Source organism: Chelonia mydas, chromosome 16, assembly GCF_015237465.2.
Source record: "Chelonia mydas isolate rCheMyd1 chromosome 16, rCheMyd1.pri.v2, whole genome shotgun sequence".
Classification (NCBI taxonomy): domain Eukaryota; kingdom Metazoa; phylum Chordata; order Testudines; family Cheloniidae; genus Chelonia; species Chelonia mydas.
Window position 1 is genome coordinate 12,553,665 of NC_057857.1, and position 21,660 is coordinate 12,575,324.

A 21,660-nucleotide genomic window follows, 5' to 3' on the forward strand; every position below is an offset into this window, starting at 1 on the left:
CTTGATTTGGGGGATGAATGCAGGTTTAACCCCCCCCCCCCCCCCCCCAAAAAAAAAATGGAAGGGAGAAATCCAAGCAACATCTGAAATGCTTGGTGCCTCCTCAGATGCTGTGAGTGCAGTGTTACCCTAAAGAGGGTTGGGCTAGTTAGTGAATCACGCAAGCCCTGCACTCTGGATTTAGAGGAGAGACTGCATTGCTCAAATATGGATACGGCATATGATCCTTCTGGAACAAAATCCATAGCAGCCAAGGGCTTGCCTCCACCCAGGCCTCCTCCTCCTGACTGACTGCTCAGAGCCAGGAACTGCTGCCAGGTCATCAGCAACAGCAGCTCCTTCCAAAACCAATTCACCAAATGGTAAAATTATTAGAATACAGGACATTTCAGGGAAGGAAGGAAGCCTGTCTATATCCATTTCCTAATGCTGACTTAGCAGCCACAGCTCACAAGCTTTTTTTTCTTTTCTTTTTCATCCAAATGCTTCTCTCTCTTTTTAAAGCTAGGCATACTTATTGCATCCACTGATGACCTTGCTAGTTTATGGACAGATTTTACTCTCAGTTGCATCTGCTGGATGCTGAACACTTCTGAAAATCTGACCATTTTATTTCAGTGCCTAAATGGGGACGATGTTCTTTTGAAAATCAGGCCCCTATTCCATATATAAGATACATTCTTTGTGAAAAAATCCTGCCTACGTTCCATCAGTTCTAGGCTCCAATTCCCTCCTCCCTTAACGATAGTTTGACACTAGTGTAACATCACTGACTTCAGCAGAGCTACTCCTGATTTACACTGGCATGGGCGGACAGACCCCAACACTTTAAGTCCTTGTTCTTGTCCTGCTATTGGAGAGAAGGTTAAGAGAGATGAGATAGTCTTGTGTTTCAGTCACTAGAGTGAGACTCAGAAAATCTGTTTTTAATTCTTGGCTTTCCCGCAGACTTCCTGTGTGGCTTTATGTAAGTCATTTCACTTCTCTGTGCCTCCATTTCCCCATGTGTACAGTGGGGGTAATAATAATTTTCCTGTCTCAAGGGCTGCAGTAAGGATAAATTCAGTAAAGCCTGGGAGGTGCACAGCTACTCCCATGATGGGAGAACAGAAAAATAATTAGATAATCCCTAAATCCAATAGCTCTATATGATAGCAGGTAAATATCTGTTGTCAATTGTAATGTAATTGTAGTGTAAATCTGGAGTAACACCATGGAAGTCAATGTAGTTGCACTAGATTTACACCACTGCAACTGAAAGGAGAAAGTAACCCAGTCTCAATATTCCAGTCCTTTCAGAAATCTATGGTTCACTGAAGTCTTCTTTTCATTTCCCCTTTCCCAAAGAATACAGCCCTAGTTTCTCTATTCCACTGGGATTACAGCTAAAACCTTTGAGTCTCTGTATCATTCTAGGTGCTAGCTACTGCCTAGTCGCCATTTATATAAAACATTGTGGGCAATATTCCAAATAAAGTCCCACACTAATGTTACAATAATTTCCTCTGACATTATTGATGTCAGTATTTATATGTCCCAGAACTGTATTGAGTTGTTCTTTTTAATTGTGATTATATCATGAGTGAATGATATCATATTACTAGACAGTCCCTTCTCCAAAACACTGGTACAATATATAAGGGCCTGATTCTGCCAAGCACCTTGTGCAAAATGTCAAGTGCCCTAAATTCCCACGTAGTAGAGGGAGATGCAGGCCCTGAGCACCTTTCAAGATCAAGCCCTAACTGAACAAAATTGCTCTTCATGCTGATCTTTGTGTCTCTCTGCCCTGAAGCCTGCTTACTATTCATACTTTATATGGATATGGTGTGTTTAACGTTATACTCTGCCCTTTGATAGTTTTTTATCCTAAGATCTCATATTGCTTTAAAGTTGTGAATTCAAAAAGCCTAACATTACTCATGTGGCTTGTTTGGTAGAAGAATTTTTCAGCAGTGCATTCGGGGTGCCGGACCTTGTGTCCTGTAACTGTGGTACCCCCTCCGCTTAGGCCGGGTTGCCCTAGAGTAATAGAGGTACCGTCGGACTTCCTACTTCCCTGGAGGCTAGCTTGACACCTTCTTGGCTTGGTAAGACCTGCCAGAGCATACGGTCCATCATACTTCACTGTCGAACCCCATTCACCCCCACACCAATCCTGAGGTAGGGAGGTAGGATTTTATGGGGGATTACTCCCGTGAAGTAGGTAAATGTTTCTCCAGTTTTACAGAGAAGGAAACTGAAGAACATAGAGTTTATAGTGAAAAGTTTCCAGCTTGGGAGTCTAAAGTCGTCTACACAGGGAAATCTTGTTCCAATGAGATTATCCTACCAATAAATTTCCCCATGTAGACAAGATCTAAGGTTAGTCACCTAAATCAGCAGTCTGACTTTAATCTATTTGCCTGGGTGAAAATTAGCACAATTTGGTCCCTAATACAGAGAGAGGAATTTGGACCCCCACCTCTATTTTAGCAGAGAATGTGTGGAGTGTAACCTATTGACTTTAACAGGAGTCAGGTGGCTCTAACGCTGCACAGCCCTTTGAAAAAATAGCAAATAGTATCATGCCAATGAAAACAACTTCATGAAATTTACACCGAGAAAATGTAGAAGGCCCTTTGGCTGGTTGTTTCAGTGATGAATATTATTTCCTCCTTGACTACCCATCTGCCTATTTCCCTCTCTGCTGACTTCTGGACAGATTCCCTCTTCCCACAATATGCCTGTTCCTTCCCCCTAGTGCTTGTCTTTCTGGCAATACACAGTGCCCCTCCTGCTTAGGTGGAGCCCATTCCACTGGTGGAACCCTACAGCTAAGGACTGGTAAATGCTATAGCTAGCTGGCTGCAGGCCAGGCCAGGCCAGGCGGAAGGCAGGGTGAAGAATGCTTGTCTGCCTCTTGCAGCAGGTTTAATAAACTGCTCCTGTAAATGAAGTACACTAACAGAGGCAGTGCAGCACTGACTACGCGCTTACTTAGTAGCCTCCTTGAAAGAGGTGTTAGGCCCAGTTAACAGGAAGGGGAAGAACTGTATTTGTTCTCTGCTTTGGAAGAAGGAATGTGAAGTGATTAAATTAAATCAGAGACAGGGAATCAATAAGGAGACAAGGACAATTACATTCCAGATGACTTGGGCAGACAAGAGCAAAAGGGTTAGATAAACTGGCTTATTCTATTCCAGGAAGGAAGAGTAAGGTAATGAGGCTAGGAGGGAAAAATAGAAGATAGGAAACTATGCCTTCAGTAAAAAGAACAGGAGTACTTGTGGCACCTTAAGGACTAACAACTTTATTAGCGCATAACCTTTTGAGGGCTACAGTCCACTTCATCGGATGCATAGAATGGAACATATAGTAAGAAGATATATATATACACATACAGAGAGGGTGGAAGTTGCCATACAAACTGTAAGAGGCCAATTAATTAAGATGAGCTATTATCAGCAGGAGAAAAAAAACTTTTGTAGTGATAATCAAGATGGCCCATTTAGACAGGTTTCAGAGCAGCAGCCGTGTTAGTGTATATTTGCAAAAAGAAAAGGAGTACTTGTGGCACCTTAGAGACTAACAAATTTATTTGAGCATAAGCTTTCGAGAACTACAGCTCACGTCATCGGATGCATTTAGACAGTTGACAAGAAGGTGTGAGGATACTTAACATAGGGAAATAGATTCAATATGTGTAATGACCAAGCCACTCCCAGTCTCTATTCAAACCCAAGTTAATGGTATCTAGTTTGCATATTAATTCAAGCGCAGCAGTTTCTTGTTGGAGTCTGTTTTTGAAGATTTCTGTTGCAAAATTGCCACCCTTAAATCTTTTACTGAGTGGCCAGAGAGGTTGAAGTGTTCTCCTAACCGTTTTTGAAGGATATAATTCCTGATGTCAGATATGTGTCCATTTATTCTTTTGCGTAGAGACTATCTGGTTTGGCCAATGTACCTGGCAGAGGGGCATTGCTGGCACATGATGGCATATCTCACATTGGTAGATGTGCAGGTGAACGAGCCCCTGATGGCGTGGCTAGTGTGATTAGGTCCTATGATGGTGTCACTTGAATACATATTTGGACAGAGTTGGCATCGGGCTTTGTTGCAAGGATAGGTTCTTGGGTTAGTGTTTTTGTTGTGTGGTTGCTGGAGAGTATTTGTTTCAGGTTGTGGGGCTGTCTGTAAGCGAGGACTCGTCTGTCTCCCAAGATCTGTGAGAGTGAGGTATCATTTTTCAGGATAGGTTGTAAATCTTTGATGATGCGCTGGAGAGGTTTTAGTTGGGGTCTGAAGGTGACAGCTAGTGGCGTTCTGTTATTTTCTTTGTTGGGCCTGTCCTGTAGTAGGTGACTTCTGGGTACTCTTCGGGCTCTATCAATCTGTTTTTTCACTTCACCAGTCACCCCTTCAGTGATAATATGCTACAGAGCTCTGAGCAATGAAATGATGAGGGCATTTTAAGTTCTAAAACAAAGGAGACCCTGATGTGATATAAAAGCAGTGTAATCTCTACATCTCATTACATGAAACACTGTACAAAATGTGGTGTCTGAAATATGATATTAAATTAAACAGGAAGGTGCTGTCTTGAACACATGACACAAAGTGGAGTGGAGAGAATCTTATATTAACCAAAAAAAAATTTTTTTTAATTGTATTTAATGTCCCTGACAAGAACTTAGAAACTTTCTGACTTCCAAGGCTTTTGAATGGGAGCTGAATTGTCTCCATCCTACACTGCATCATCAGCTTAGGCTTCCTGCTGGGAAGTATCACTGAAATGGCAATGCACCTCCCCACCTCCACCCCCACTGAATGAGAGAGCAGTCCTATTCACATAATGGAGGTACTGATTTTCCATATATATTTGATTTGATTATTGGCTCCTGCAGTTCCACAGAACGAAGTTTAAGGTACCAATTTCAGGTAGCCATCTATATCCATACGTTCTATCCAGTTCTATTCAGAGAAATATAAGGCTATGAACAAAGATATGAGACAATGAAGGAGGAAGCCCTCCTTGCTCACATGGTGCAAAGTAACAACTAGGGACGTGACCTGAGATAACACTCATTGTAATACTTCGCACCTTTCATGTCCAAAGTGCTTTCAAATGTTAATTCATTATTCTCACAACAACCCAATGTTTGTCACATTTTACAGAAGGGGAAACTGAGGCACGAGTGCTAACTGACTTGCCCATAGAGGAAATGGATGAGAGTGCTGGGACTATAGCTCAGGAGTTCCTGGTTCCCAGGTCTACATTTAGATTGTTACATCACCCTTCCTACTCTCATACAGTAGAGCACTAGCTTGTGATGGGCAAATTGGATTAAATGACCTAATAGGTCTTGTTCACCTCTAATTTCTATTCCAAGACAAAAAAGCATGTTAAAATAAAATTAGGGTTAAGAGTATGAGTAATTTAAAAGTAAAAAACATTAGAGGGACATATTAAATATCCCCACACGAATAATTACAAACCCATGAAATTCATAGTTAAGGCTGAGGCGATCCCTGAGTCGGACTGCAAAATGCAAGAGCTAGAGAATTGATTGGTTGTAATTGTGCATATCTGTGTGTGGTGTTAAGCAGAGAGTGAGCAGAAAGGGAAGGAAGCAGTGGGGAATTTGACCCTGGAAGGAAGATGAGACACAGAGATGCTTATGGGCCCAGTACTCTTTGGAAAGGCAGTCTTGGATTTCTGAACAAGGAATCTGTCTGCTGTTGTTAAGAGTTCAGGAAACAGGACTTTGTGTATGCTCTTTGTAAATAAACAGGATTGCACCAAACAAATACCCAACTTGTATCACCAATTTCTCTTCCTAACAGAAACATCTCTGCTCAGGCAAAAAGGGACAGGAGGTGATTATTAAAGCTCTGCATGAGGGAATAGTACCCTAATGCCTCAATGATCTGATTCATCATAGAAGGGGCCACACTGGGCATATTGTGCTCGGTTCTGAGTCTTTGTTATAAATAGGATATCTTAGAGAAGATACAGAAGAGAGCAAGGGGAATGATAAGGGACTTGGAGAGAAAAAACACATACTTAAGACTGCTCCTCCCATTCTTGCTAAAAGTGGATTCATTTGCTGCTTAGTTGTGTGAATTGAACTGTGCTCAGTCAGCAAAGATCAGTGACTGTCTGTAACATCAGGATTAAATGTCACTACAATGGATACAATATCTGCAGCGGACCAGCCTGTACTCTTGTGACCCTGCAGTTCTGTGCACTCAAGTATTCGCTTCAAGGCTGTTGGATTAGAAAGAGAAGACACTCGATGGCTGAACCAATATAGAGGGATACCACAGCTCCCTCCTTACAATGGAGGAGGAATAGGATCTGTTGCATTTCAGTGTCCCCTTTCAACATCTTCAGTCTGCAGTAGAGTTGAAACTTACATCTCTCTGCCAGTTCCCTCCTTCTCAAAGTATGGAAGAGCCATGTCTACTTTTAGCTGCCCATCATTTAAATAAGGATGTACAGACCCTTTGATGCTTATGAAGGGAGTCTTCCCAGGCCAGTAATACCCAATTTCAGGTTTGCCTACAAAAATAGCTGTGGAACAGGAGAGAGATACTATCACTAATAGGGTGGGGAGGAAGTGGTCTCAGGGAACTTGACTAGATCACATTGCACATCAGTGGCAGTCAAGAATAGAATCCAAATCTCGCAGAACTCCAGCCAAACTTGTGAGCCAGCTGGTTTATATCTTCAAAATGGCATGTGGTAGGTGTAACGCATGATACACGCAGGCACTGTGCTCAGGAGTCTAACAAACTATTTATTTTATTTAATAGCATGAGAAATCACAACGCCATACAAAATAATAAATCCTATAGGCATTTCCCTGCATCATTTTCTGCACCACTCCAGAGTATTCTTTGGGCTGAGGTCAGAGTCAGCTGGGGCCACCCAGCATCCTTTTGCTATTGCAGTGCATGGCTTGTGTTCTCTCATCAGCTCGCTGTTGCTCTCTGTGACCTCGGCTGATTTGTCCTGTTCGCCTTTCCTGCCCCAAACTTCCTGTTTGGTTATCTGAGCTGTTAGGATATAGATATTCAGGCCCATCTGTAAAGGCTTATACTCTAAGAATTTAGGTGTATTCTTATCACTTAGCTAGTTATAGAGGTATAAAAGAAAGAATCAAAATCACTGTCTGCCGGTGTGAGGTCCTTCTCTTACTAGGACAGTCTGAGGCCCTGTGCTTAGGCGAAGATCTTTGGCGAAGCAGCAGAGGCAGCCATAAGCTGGGAAGCGAATGGTCACCTCCTCACATTCCAAACTAGTCACATTGAAATAAGGTGCTATTGGGCTGTTAGGAATACAATCCTGTCCTGATAATGCCTGTCGCCTTCAGAGAAAGGGAAGTGCCTAGAAGATGTAAAAGGAAACTTAGTTTGATAGCATCCTGTCTGGCAAGAACTCACTTATCAATAGCTGGGATGTGAAATCCTCATTTCTTTGTTGTTCTATCATTGTAGTCCCCATTTCCCTATTGTTTGTCTGTATAATCTCTGTTGGGTTCTGTGATTGTTTCTGTCTGCTGTATAATTAATTTTGCTGGGTGTAAACTAATTAAGGTGGTGGGATATAATTGGTTACATAATCATGTTACAATATGTTAGGATTGATTGGTTAAGGTATAGCTAAGCAAAACTCAAGTTTTACTATATAGTCTGCAGTCAATCAGGAAGTGGCTGGGGGAATGGGAACAGGGAATGGGGGTGGGGAAATTAGAATCATGTTTTGCTAAGGGCAGGAATGGGAACAGGCACACAGGTAAGGCTCTGTGGTGTCAGAGCTGGGAAGGGGAACACTAAGGAAGGAAACTGGAATCATGCTTTCTGGAAGTTCACCCCAATAAACGTTGAATTGTTTGCACCTTTGGACTTCGGGTATTGTTGCTCTCTGTTCATGAGAGAAGGACCAGGGAAGTAAGTGGGTGAAGGAATAAGCCCTCTAACATGAGCCTTCCCCCTCTGAGTCCTTTTTAAACTTCTCCTTCGTCACCTGGCAATTCATGAGCTGTAGCTCACGAAAGCTTATGCTCAAATAAATTTGTTAGTCTCTAAGGTGCCACAAGTACTCCTTTTCTTTTTGTGAATATAGACTAACATGGCTGCTACTCTGAAACCTAGAATTCATAAGCCGTACAGATCGATTTCCCAAATTGCCAGAGGGTTATTAACCAATGGAGCAATTTACCTTGGGATGTGGTGGATTCTCTATCACTAGACAAGTTTAAATCAAGACTGTAGGTCTTTCTAAAAGAGATACTCTATCTCAATCAGAAATTATGGGTTGAATGAGGTAATCGCTAGGTGAACTTCTCTAGCTTGTGTTATGCAGGAGGTCAGAGTAGATGATCATAATGGTCCCTCCTGGCCTTAAAATCTGTTAATCTAATCATTTGAAGGAATATGAGGTTGCAAAACAAACTCATTTTCCACCCCAGAGCAGCTTGACCTGATTACATAGATTCCTACTGGGTATCTGATGTGTTTTGACTCTTTGGTTCTGACACTGGGGATCCTCCCTACATTCAAAGGGTTTGATGTTGCAGAGCTCCAGTAGCACCTTTTGAGCACAGAAAGCCACTAAGGGCACGTCTTCACTGCCAGTCGCGGCACAGAGCTGGGAGAGCGCTCTCCTAGTGCTCTAAAAAAACCCACCTCCACAAGGGGCGTAGCTACCAGCGCTGGTGCACTGTCTATACTGGCACCTTACAGTGCTGAAACTTGCAGTGCTCATGGGTGTGTTTTTTTCACACCCCTGAGTGAGAAAGTTGCAGCGCTGTAAAGTGCCAGTGTAGACAAGCCCTAAGCCAGACAGGAAGCCACAGCCTATTCTCCATCAGGCTGTCAGCTTCTCCCCGCTTCTTTCTTCCCATTCCTACCAGGATATTACTACTTCCAGCCAGCATTCCTCTAAATCTACCATCGCTACCACCCTCAACTGACTAATGCCACTGAAGCTTCTCCATGCCCAGCCAACACAACTCCATATCAGGTAGCTCTTCTCAGTTGACTATCACCAATCACTCCTCTTCAGCACCTCTGACTCTTCCTCTAGCCACCCGCTTGCCTCTCTCGTTGACCCCCTTCTTTTTGCTGCTCCTTGCTTCCCACTGCCTGCCTCTGACACACTGCTTCTCTGTCTTTCCCCCAGTGTCACCCCTACTTCTCTCATTTGCATCCCCCACTTCCGCCTACCTCTGTCCTAGGTCCTGCCTTTCCTCATCTGCTACTGCTTTCTCCCACAATCATGTCCTCTGGCTCCCCAGTGCTCTTGTCCTTCTCCAATGCCTTAGACCAGTGGCTCTCAACCTGTTTACCATTGTGGGCCACATATGCAGGTCTCTGTGTGTTATGTGCTATATCCACACAATATATATACTATGCGTAAGGCCCTGAGGATGTCACATGGGCCAGAGCTGTGTGCTGATTGGGCTGTAAACCACCCACAGGTTGAGACAGTGTGTCCAGTGGATCCCTCTGGCTGATAGGGTTAATCCATCACAGCCTATTATAACATTTATCTGCATAATATGGTACCACTGCTACTTGTGTGTGTAATATGGTACTGGCAACAATTAGATACAATGGGTCTTTATTTCTGTGTACAATTCACATATTCTATGACACTAGTCACATTACTGCATACAATGATTCATTATTTCAGAATACTTGAATGCAAATAGTACTCCAAATAAAGTCAGAGATAGTAATTCATGAATGTCAGAATACACATGACAATGGAAACAAAATAGATGCAAGGCAGTGAAAGGAGAGGCCCACTGTATCTTGAGTCACCATTTACACCAGTGCAAATTGGGTGTAAAACACTCATTCTGATCTGATGGCATATATTAGAGGTTCATGGATTAATTATCTCAGCCAGAGATAACCAGAGGTCAGTGGTGTCCCTACCCTGAAGAACACCCTCTATACCAGTAGCTGAGGAGGCTGGCATAGAGTTGCTACAGCAGCTCTGATGCAACCCAAGTATTCTCCTTACACAAGGAGAATCTCTAGGCTCCCAGTAAGTCCAGCTTTCTGCAGCACTGCAATGGGGCTAGAATCTGGCCCAGTGAGACTCACTTAGACCAACTTACATCCAACGCGTAAGGAAGTCTAAAGCTTGGTCTACATTTAAAAGTTGGGGGGCACACCCCCACCCTTGACTGACATAGGTGTGCCTTATGCCCCAGCCATTCTGCACCCTTGTAGTGGCCCAGGGAAGCCATTGTAGCAGGGGCATAAACTAGCCTGCACCAGGGTCTGAACTGACACAGGGATGAATTTGCCCTATTGACTTCAATAGAATTATTCACACTGCTGTAAATCCAGAGTAATTCCACTGAAGTCAATGATGTTAGTCTGGATTTACACTGGTATTAATAGCAGAATCAGGCCTCATGGTTCTCAATGACTGGGATGAAGGTAGAGATGGTGCATTCCTTACCCATATGACACTGACACATCCCTGCATAGAACAAAACCTAAATACAAATAATTGTATTGTGCCTTCTGTCAGGGTAGGCTGCATCTATGCTATGGCAGTATGCCGGGATAGCTATACCTGTATAGTCTCCATAGTGCAGACATACCCTTAGTCAGTGTAATTTACACAAAAAGGAGTCAGAAGGAGGTGTATATTAATTTAGGGAGAGGACTACTTTAATTTACACCTTCTTACACCCTCCCTCTATCTTCGTTTGTTGCTACATTCCTCTCCCCTGGCAAGCTCTGACACCCTGCAAGCTTGCTCAGGTTGTGTCTTCACTGCAAAAAAGGTGTGTGTATACAGTGAGAGCTGGTCTACACTGGGAATTTACATCAGCATAGCTACATCTCTCAGGGGGTTGAAAAAGCCACATTCCTGAGATATGTAGCTATACTGACCTAACCCATGGTATATAGGCAGTGCTATGGTCGATGGAAGAATTCTTCTGTCGACCTAGTGACCATCTATGCCGACGGGAGAACCCCTTCCACTGTAGCATTTCAAATGTAGACACTTAGACCTAAGATGCTGACTTGAGATAGCTGTCTCAATGTAAAATCCTAGTGGAGACAAGGCATTGCAGTTTTTATCTGCAACTAGTTACATCAAGGTAAAAGTTATCTGTGCCTTGTCTCCAGTAGGATTTCACAGTGAGATTGGTAACTCAGTGTAAAAAAACTTGATTTGGCATTGAAGATGACGTCAGATGCACGTCCAAAACTGACTTTATGATTCTATCATTGTAAGCTTTTTCTGTGTTTCCTTTCCTTACACTGTGGCAGATGTGCAGGATATTTGTGACTATAGGAGCTCTATCACCCTTGCTGTCTTCCCATCTCTCTCAAATCATGTATATTTCATTTGGAAAAACTGTGTACAGACAAAGTAAATACACACATACAAACTGAATAAGAACTAGCCATATCTTATTACAAGCACACAAATGCAGTACCTCAAAGAAGAATAACTACATCTGAATTGCACATCTCTTTTGTGATGGGGTATAAAATCATTCTCTAGTTGCCAGTTTAAAAGCAAAAAGAACAAGGAGTACTTGTGGCACCTTAGAGACTAACTAAGGTGCCACAAGTACTCCTCGTTCTTTTTGTTGATACAGACTAACATGGCTACCACTCTGAAACTTGTCACCAGTTAAAAGCAAGTGCAGGTCAGCAATGAGCTAAAGCTAATGGCCATCTGGCAGCCTATGTGAAATGTGTTTGGTGGTCTGTTGCGGGGTAAGACTTACCGCTGCAGCACCTCCTGTCGGTCATCCTGGGAATTAGCTCTTCAGCCAGGAGTGCCCTCTGCAGGCCAGTGTCTTGCCTGCCACTGGCCCCCCATGTCCCTCCCAGACCCTGGCGCCCTCCTCGTCAGGGTTCCACCACAGCAGTAATCCACAATCTGAGTCTCCCCACCCAGGAGATCCCCCAACCGTCTACCCCCACCTTCCCTCAGTGGTCACTGCCAGTCACCATCTAACCACCGTTCCCTGGAGCAGACTGCAGTCTATGAACCTCTCATCATCAGCAAGGGGGGGTTGGACCCTCTGCAGCCCCAGTATCCTTTCATAGGCCTTTCACTAGGCCTGCAGCCTGGGGCTTTGCTAGGCTGGAGCTCCCCAGGTCCCTCTGCCCTTCCCCAACACTACTCCACCCTAGGTACCCTTCTTAGCTTCCCAGGCAGCCAGGTCCTTCTCTCTAGAAAACTAGAGAGAATGTCTGTCTTCCTTTCTGGGCCTCTTATAAGGGCCAGCTGGACCTTGATTAAGCTGGCTACAGCTGTGGCAGCTTTCCCAATCAGCCTGCTTTTCCCATTCACAGCCCTCTCCAGGGCTGCTTTAACCCCTTCAGGGCAGGAGCGGGGTAGTCACCCCGCTACATGGTCTCAGTCTAATTCCCAGTGAACAAGTGTCTGTGGTGTGTCATAGGCACCCAACTTCTCCTAGTGCTGGTGGGTACTCGAGCCCGAGCCCCACCCCCACCCCGACTCCACCCCTGCCCTGCCCCCATTCCAACCTCTTCCCCAAAGTCCCTGCCCCAACTCTGCCCCCTCCCTGCCCCTATTGGACTCCTTCCCCAAATCCCCGCTCCAGCCTCGCCTCTTCCCCGCCTCCTCTCCTGAGCGCGCCGCATTCCTGCTCCTCCCCGCTCCCTCCCACAGCTTGTTACGCCGTGAAACAGCTGTGTCGTGGCGGCAAGCACTGGGAGGAGAAGCGGGGATGCGGCGTGCTCAGGGGAGGAGGCGGAGGTGAGGTGAAATGAGCTGGGGTGGGGAGCTTGGCTGCCGGTGGGTGCAGAGCACCCACCAATTTTTCCCTGTGGGTGCTCCAGCCCCGGAGCACCCAAGGAGTCGCGTCTATGGGCACAACTACCACCATTATAATTGGCACTAAATGACATCTCTGCTGGCAGCCTCCACAAAGAGGCCAAGGACTGAACTGACTATGAAGAATGAACTCCCCTCTAAACCATAGGAGTTCTCTCTCTGTGTTGGGGCCAAAGCACAATTGTAGGAAAATTTTTGCTCTGTGCTGTACTTTTCTGGGAATGCATGGAGGATGACAGTAACCAGGTTGCCAGTCTGTCACCATCTACCCGTACTAGTTTCACACTAGAGGCTGGACCTTTTCCCTAGCGCAAGCTGAGTGGGGCTGTACCAACCTTGATTTGACTCAGATACATTATGATGTTTATCTGCTACTTTATATTATTTCTGGGTGGCACCGGTACATGTCAATTTCCTCCTTCCCATTTCTGATGTCAGAAACCTCCAATGTTATTGGAATGTATTTAAAAAACCAACAACGTTGCTTTCTTTCCCCGTGGTGTGGGGTGTCAAATTTGGGGTTTACCACCTTGACATTGTCCCTTTAAACAAAGCCACTCATTCTGTCCTATCCCAATCAGAGACCTCTACGGTCAAGTACAATGACTTGTTTAAGGCAGTTGCAGGCTGTGAGGGGTTAGATAATCAGAGAGAGATATGCCCAGAGCAGTAAATCTTCACATATATACTAAATCAACTGACTGTAATGGCATGCTCTTGAAACTCTGGTGTGTAAGCTGCAGTTGCTGGATTCAGAATGTAGCCTGTGTGGCTGCTCTTAAGCAAAACCATCAAACACAGAAAAAAGGAAAACCATGCGGCAATTTTTGCATAAATATATTTGTGTAGAAGCTGCTTATCTCCCCGCCCTCACCCGGCTCTCCCACCTCTTCACTTCCCAAGAGTCCTAAATCCTGCTTCTCTGAACTAATAGCTTATCTCTGGCTGCACAGACCAGCTCCCAGGAGCCTTTGCAGCCATTTCTTCTCTTTATCACCCACTCTCTGTCCACCTCTCCTTTCTTGTTGTCTCTCTCAACTCTTTCCTGCCTGTGCCTCTCTACTAGTCATCAGGATAAGGGGCCAGGTTTTCCGATCACTTGTATTGGTGTGACTCCCTGAGCTTGATTTTCCTCCCATGCCAATTTTGCACTGGTCTAACTCCATTGACTTCAGTGGAATCACTCCAGTTTTACACCAGGGTAAGAGGAGAATCAGACTCACTGGGCTAGATTCAAAGTTTTGCTATGACCCCTTTGCACCAGCCTAACTGGCGCAGGACAGGTGTAAACTCAGTTTAGGGGACCTCTGCCAAGCATTCAGAGGCAGTCGAGAGAAGGACCAGGGCATTCTTATGCCCCAGCCATTCTGCACCCTTGTAGTGGCCCAGGGGAGCCATTGTAGCAGGGGCATAAACTAGCCTGCACCAGGGTCTGAACTGACACAGGGATGAATTTGCCCTATTGACTTCAATAGAATTATTCACACTGCTGTAAATCCAGAGTAATTCCACTGAAGTCAATGATGTTAGTCTGGATTTACACTGGTATTAATAGCAGAATCAGGCCTCATGGTTCTCAATGACTGGGATGAAGGTAGAGATGGTGTATTCCTTACCCATATGACACTGACACATCCCTGCATAGAGCAAAACCTAAATATACAAATAATTGTATTATAACAACTACTAGGGGTCTGCATTACACAAGATAATGTAGGGACTTCTGCCATGAAGCTTCCATTCTGTCCTTAGCTGATCCTGCATAACATATGAGCTAAAGTCCCTATGCACAGAGAGGTGAGGTAAGGACAAACTAAATGCCTTTACTTGGAATTTCCTTGTTTTGGACGATTTAAGTTAGATCCTACAAATATATTGGGTGAGGGCTGATATTTATTCTTCATTTTTCTTTACAGTAGTTGTATGGAAATTGTTAATAACTGAAAATAATAGAAAATCAGTGTATGAATACAATAAGTCACGCTGCTGTGGCTGTCCATTGACATCTTTATGGCTTCAGGGAAGGCAAGAGGCTTTTGTGGGGAAAACAAGAACAACAATTATTGGTAAAATATTGTTAATGACCTTTTGGCAGGTGTGTGAATCTGTCAGTGCATTGTGAAGTGAATCGTTCTGATTACAATGGGCTCCCTGTGAATCGTTCTGATTACAGTGGGCTCCCTGCTGTTATGCTAGGGCCTGGTGGCTGGGGCCCAGTCAGTAAGGTAGGTAGTACCATATGTCTGTTTTTCACTCCCCTCTTTCCTCCCATCTAGAAATGTAACTTCCAGTTTCAGATTTGTCTCTGTCTTAAAGGGGCCAGCTTCTTAAGGCAAAGAAGAAATTATTGCCATTCAAAGGGAGGTGATCTGTACCCTATACAGGCCCCCAGGCCATTCAGCACTAGAACTTTTGTTTCGGGGCCTTTATGGAGCACTCTGCTTCATGTTTTCAAGCTTTGCTCCGCAACCATGAGGGCTAGAAACTAGAGTCATAGTTATAGAGTTTAAAGCCAGAAGAGGCCACCAGATCATCCTGTATATCACAGGACATCAACACCATCAGCACCTGCACACTAACCCCAATAGCCAAAATTAGACCAAAGGAAAACTGATATTCCCACCTAACCACTTGACTCCAAGAACTGGGACTTTATGAAAAACACCAAATATCACAAGATTTGTGATAACATCATGAGAGGTGGCAACACTGGGACCATGTATGAAGGACCTCAGCTCCAACCCCGCTCAGGACCCTATACCAAGCCCCAGCTCTTCCCTGTATGGGAGCCTGTAAAAAAGTGCCAGTGCAGCTCATGACCTTAATCATCCTCCTAACTGAGGGCTTGAAGGTCTGAGCAGGACACACATACTCCCAGCTGTTGGCACACTAAGGGCTTGTCTGCATATACGTTTAGTTCATAGCAAGCTGGGGTGTGAATCTACCCTGCACGAGCCTGCTGCAAACTAAACCTCCAAGTGGATGCATTTTAAAGAGGACCAGGTCAAAGCACCATAACAAACTGTTAATGTGTGTCTACAGGGTCCACACGGACAGTTATTCTGTTGCACGCTAGTGTGATGTAAATTCACATCCCAGTTTGCCACAAACTAATTATGTGGACAAGCCCTAATTCAGTTCTTCTCCCCGGATAGTGGTGACTGGGGATAATTCTGCTCTTCTCACGAATGCCATACAGGGCTGTGACTTTGGAAATCATGGCTCATGACTTCAGTGCTATGTGACATTGCCACCAGGGGGTCCCTGTGATGCAAACAAACTGGATCTGCATACCTGTGGCCCTAGTGATCATCGATTAATAATGATTTAGGATATCACTCTATCAGAGCAGCAGCTTGAAAAGGGATTATCTGCCTTCCTTCAATTGCAGGGCAGCAGACAAACCAATCTAGGAGAGAGAACAAGTCCCGGAGGGATAATTTCGTTCCCATTTCCTGACAACACAGTGGAAATCAACAGTTTCCATGGAAACAAGTCAGTTTGATGCCTGTGCATTGCCTGCCTCTTGTGTTGCTGCATATCAGGCCCATGCTGAAAGATTCTTGAGCCACAGCCATGGATGTTTGTTTTAGGGAATATGGGACATGATGCATGCATACGGTACCCACGGTCTTTACTGACTGTGTTACATATTTCAGCAGAGCTCTCTGCTGTGACAAACAGTATTAACCATGAATATCCTCCCCCTCCTCCATTCTGATGGATGGACTTATCCATAGGATCCCTCCCCAGTATTGTCCTACAGATGGGTTCGTCCTGAAATACAGCACAACCTAAAGCACTGGCAGGAAAGAACACAGGGTGCACTGGCATAAGGACAGCCCCACCCCCAGTTGCCTGTGTGTGCACTGATTTCCTTCCTCTGCACTTTGGAGACAAGATCTGTAGAGGGATTTCCCTGCTTGAAGATTGTTCCTGCTTTATGGACGAGGACAATGTATAGAATGGTATAGCCTACAATGCCAGTGTCTAATCCCCAAAAGTAACAACCCTTTATAGGAAATGCCACATTGACTCTAAGCTGCAGCACCTGGGGCCTTAGGGAATACAGAATGCAATGCTGGTGCTGTGCAGCTCCCTCTGGGATCTTGGAGTACCCTGCGATATTCAGGGTAAAACAGGATCCAGTGCTGGTTCTGTGCAGCAGTATCATGAACTTCAGGAGAATACAAAACTTGATGCACTGTAGATTGCAGCACTGGGAATTCCATGATAATAGACAACTTAGGGTCTGGGTCTGGAAAAGGAAGGCTGGGAACCCCAGAGAAATACAGAAAGCAGGGCTGGTTCCAGACAAAAGACCTGGAATTGTCAGGGTAATAAAGAATGTAGCACTGTTTTTGGGTGATGACATCAGGGATCCCAGGATGACAGTGATTGCAGTTTTGGTTCTGAGCAGTTCTGGGCCTCTAGAATTCCAGGGTTACAGAGTGCTAGCAAAAGCATATGCTCCACTCCAGGAGCAGGTAAAATGGCACATTTGTTTGGGTTTCTTGCTGTATTTTCTTGATCACTGAAGTATTTGTGTGCTGAAAAAATCCACCTTTCCTGTTTAGCCTGTGTGTGTGTGCGCGCGTGTGTGTGTGCGCGTGTGTGTCTTGCTGTGCTGTGTACCTTAGCTGTCTGCATGACTCCATCCCAGAACACCCCTGGAGCTCACAGGAGGCCTCCTTCCAGTGTGATGATGATGCCATCAAGCACCAACAACATCCTAGGGCACCAAATTAGTGCAAACTAAATGACAGGAGTGAAAGGATCCAACTTTGATGGACATGCAGGGATACCAGGGACTCAGCCTCTAAGTCTGTCACCTCCTCAAGGCTGCAGTGAACTCTAATGACTCTGCAGTAACACTTGCTCCACTCACACCCAGTGCACTAAAACAGCAGGACTACTGACTTGCTGGCAATATTGGTTTTGCCATGGCAGAGGGAGCTCTAACTCTCCAAAACGCCATCTGTATAAATAGTGCCCAGCACCTTGGCAGGCAGAAAAATAACAGGGCAACCCACACAGTAACACTGGAGGGAGGAAATGACTAGTTGCTGTGAAAACTCCAGCCACGATCAGGCACTGGTGTTAAAGTGCGTTAAGACTGAAGACAGCGTCAGCCTAATGCTTTGCTATGATTCTCAATGGCCTAATCTGACTCAGTGATGTAAAGGCAGGCTCGGGTCAGGATACACCTCAGAACAGACAAAAGAGTGCTGTGGAGTAAAGACAGGCTCTTCAGTGTCAAGATGCCATTACTTGGCTATAAAGGGATGGGTGGTATGCTGTGGCATTTCTCAAAAGTCAAGACTTGAGTCCTGAATGGCCGAGTATTCTGGCCTGTCAACATACACAGACATATTTCATGTGTCCTGTAGGCCTCTCTGTAGAAAGAGGATGAACTATCCTTCTTTGCACCCCCTCTCTCCCTGGAGATAGGAAGCTACCATATAATAAAAGGCTTCCAGCTACTAAGGCCATGTATAAAGGGCATGCATTAGTTATTTCTGGTCAAGAGTCTAGGGGTATATCTGCAGTGCAACTGGGAGTTGTGATTCCCAGTATGGGCAGACAGACACACACTAGCTCTGCTTCAACTAGCACACTAAAACAACAGTGCGGACATTGTGACATGGGCAGTGGCTCAGGCTAGTCATCTGAGTTCCGACCCAAAGGGTCAGGTGGGCTTGGATTGGGGTGGCCAGTTCAAGCTAGCATGAGTCTGTCTACTCATGCTGGGAATCACACCTCCCAGCTGCAGTGTAGATATATCCAAAGGGTCCTGGACTCGAGCATTTGCAGAGAGAGGAATAAAGGAGAAAAAAACTTAGTTCAGGAGATGTTTGATCCCTGCATCCCCTTGCACGGCACTTCCTGTGACTTCCGACAGTCACAGACTGCAGGGTAGAGGGGGTGCTGCGGCGTGCGGCAATCTCCCCTGGACCTGGATGCATTACCCTATGTTGTGCAAAGCTGGGAAGGGTACTGGGTGGGGGGTAAGGCGGACTGACTAGGGTCCATACTCACTATTACAAACCTGTAGAGGAGGAAAGTGTTGTGGAGCAGAAGGTAGACTCCGAGGGTCTGTACGAATTATCACAGGCTGTGCATTAGAGGCACAGGCATTGCAGGAGAGGGCCGCCTCTCCAGGATGCATGCATGTTATCACAGACTGTTTGAAGATATGCTGCTGTCCTAGAGAGAACATTAAAATGGTGTTGTATACCTCCAGTCCCTGTCTGCCTGGAAGAGGATGCAGGAATGTTACCAGGCTCCTTGCTGTATCTTGCACCGCTGCACTTTCAGATGTAATTAGGATCACACTGGCTGAAAACATGCTGTGTCAGAGACGCTGCTCCCCTAAACCATGAGAAACCGTAGCTTGATCACTAACACCTCCAGTACAGCAAACCCCAGGCATTATACTGAGTGTAAAAATCAGACAGTCTGATTTCCAAACCTCGCAGCACTAAAGGAGGGAACAACAGCCCCAGGAGTGATTGGTCATGGAGGCTGAATCTCCATTCTCACCCCAGAAGAAGATAATGTTTCTAGGTCAGGATTGGGACCCATTTTAAATTAACAGAGCTTCAACTCCTCTGTCACACCAAGTGATTCCTCTAGGTCAAGACAGGGATCCATTGGAATAGTAATGTGAGAAGAGGACTGACTTGAACAAGCAGGCAGCAGATAAAATCCTGGACTTCCATTCTCATCACTCCTGTTCCTTATCCTTCACTTTCTCAAGGAAAAAAAAAAAAATCACCCAAAGCCCCTTTCCCTGTACACAAACCAAAAGAACAAAAAAGCTCTGCAACCAAATTTTTAAAAGTGGCTTCTGATTTTGGGTGCTTCAGTCTTTGGTGCCAAGTTTGAGACACCTTAAAGTTTCTGAATTGACGCTGCTCAAAACGGAGGCACTCAGAATTAGGGGCCACTTTTAAACATGTTGCCATTAAAAAATAAAAGCCAATAAAATTCATTATCAGTAGATCCTTCCTCCTCTGCTGGGTATCCAGAGTGTCAAGTACTCTCCAGCAAGGCTTCAAATGGAGAAAGTCAATGTCACACACACAATGAATAACCCGTGGAGAAAGCAGGAACCCCACGCAGCCAAGAAAGAGAAATCCTGCTATGATCTCTTCCAACATCCACGCTGAAGTGAAAGAGGTGACCTGGTTTTGGGGCTGAAGCAGAATGACTGGCTCTGCAGAATGACACGTCATGTACCACCCCATCAGAGATCTCTAGAGTTCACTCTGCCTTTTGGCCCTCATTCCCATCTGGCAACAATTTTCCACTTGAGGCTGCCACCATGCTCAGGCAATTCCCAGCTATACATAGAGGCGTTTCTATTAGAAGTAAAAGCACAATCAGCTTAAGAAATAGCCAGAGATTACCAAAGAGATCACAGCAGCCAGAGCGAGAGAGAGAGAGAGAGAGCAGTAACCTTTATATGTGTATTTATTAGAATCAAAGGACCTTACCCTGATCTCAGGCCATCATAAATCAGGAGTAATTCCAGGGAAGTTAATGTAGCTACGTCTATACAAAATGTGTAAGTGAATCAAGCCCATAAAAGATAGAGACTTATTATGTCATCCACTGCATTGTCCTGCCAGTGCAGAACTGTTCCCTCAGGGTACGTCTGTACAGAAAGCTGGGAACTATAATGCCCAGTGCGAGTGGACACACGCGCTGGAGCCTAAAAATAGCAGTGTGGCCACGGCCGCACATGCAGCAGCCCAGGATAGCTGCCTGAACACATACCCACGGGGTGTTGGGTATCTTTGTACTTGGGTGGCTAGCCCAAGCAGCTGCTTGTGCCGCTGTGGCCACACTGCTATTTTTAGTGCACCAGTTTGAGCAGAGCTAGCGCATGTATGTCTACCCACGCTCAGAAGTACACCTCCCAGCTGCTGTGTTTGTAGACACACCTTCAGGGAGACATCAGGATGTATGAATCATAGAATCATAGAATATCAGGGTTGGAAGGGACCTCAGGAGGTCATCTAGTCCAACCCCCTGCTCAAAGCAGGACCAATCCCCAATCAAATCATCCCAGCCAAGGCTTTGTCAAGCCTGACCTTAAAAACTTCCAAGGAAGGAGATTCTACCACCTCCCTAGGTAACGCATTCCAGTGTTTCACCACCCTCCTAGTGAAAAAGTTTTTCCTAATATCCAACCTAAACCTCCCCCACTGCAACTTGAGACCATTACTCCTTGTCCTGTCCTCTTCTACCACTGAGAATAGTCTAGAACCATCCTCTCTGGAACCACCTCTCAGGTAGTTGAAAGCAGCTATCAAATCCCCCCTCATTCTTCTCTTCTGCAGACTAAACAATCCCAGTTCCCTCAGCCTCTCCATACAGTTACCTCAGTATGGAAAGGAGGCAATTGTTTTTTTTATTATAAACTCCTGTTCTTAGAAGTTTATAAACTGTATGGATGGGGAAAGGCTTTCTGAATTGAAAAGTGGTCTGTTAATTGTCACCCTCAAAACAGAGGGCCAGATCCTAAAAGACTAGTCTATACTCAGGCTAGACCTGCACTGAGGGTAATGAACATGGGCTTCACAATTTTGCCTTTAGGCCTTTTTCCCTCCCAATGTACAGGAAACCAGCACAGGCTTTTTTCCCCTATCTGAGGAAGGCAGAATAACAGACTTTCTAGTGCTCTCATGGGCAGATTAGGTCTGCTCTAAAAAAAAAAAAAAAAAAAAATTCTTTTGCAGATGTTGAGAAGTGAATACTCAGTGTCTCTGTGGACTTCTGCCTGTTGATGTTCTGAGAAAAAGTCCTTTCATACAGCT

General features: G+C 45.1%; 1 protein-coding gene across 29 annotated transcripts in view; it reads right to left on the reverse strand.

The window, feature by feature from the left end:
• The window catches only part of DNM1 (dynamin 1), a 104,650-nt gene that overhangs the window by 71,239 nt on the left and 11,751 nt on the right, over nucleotides 1–21,660 (reverse strand). The window lies entirely within an intron of this gene.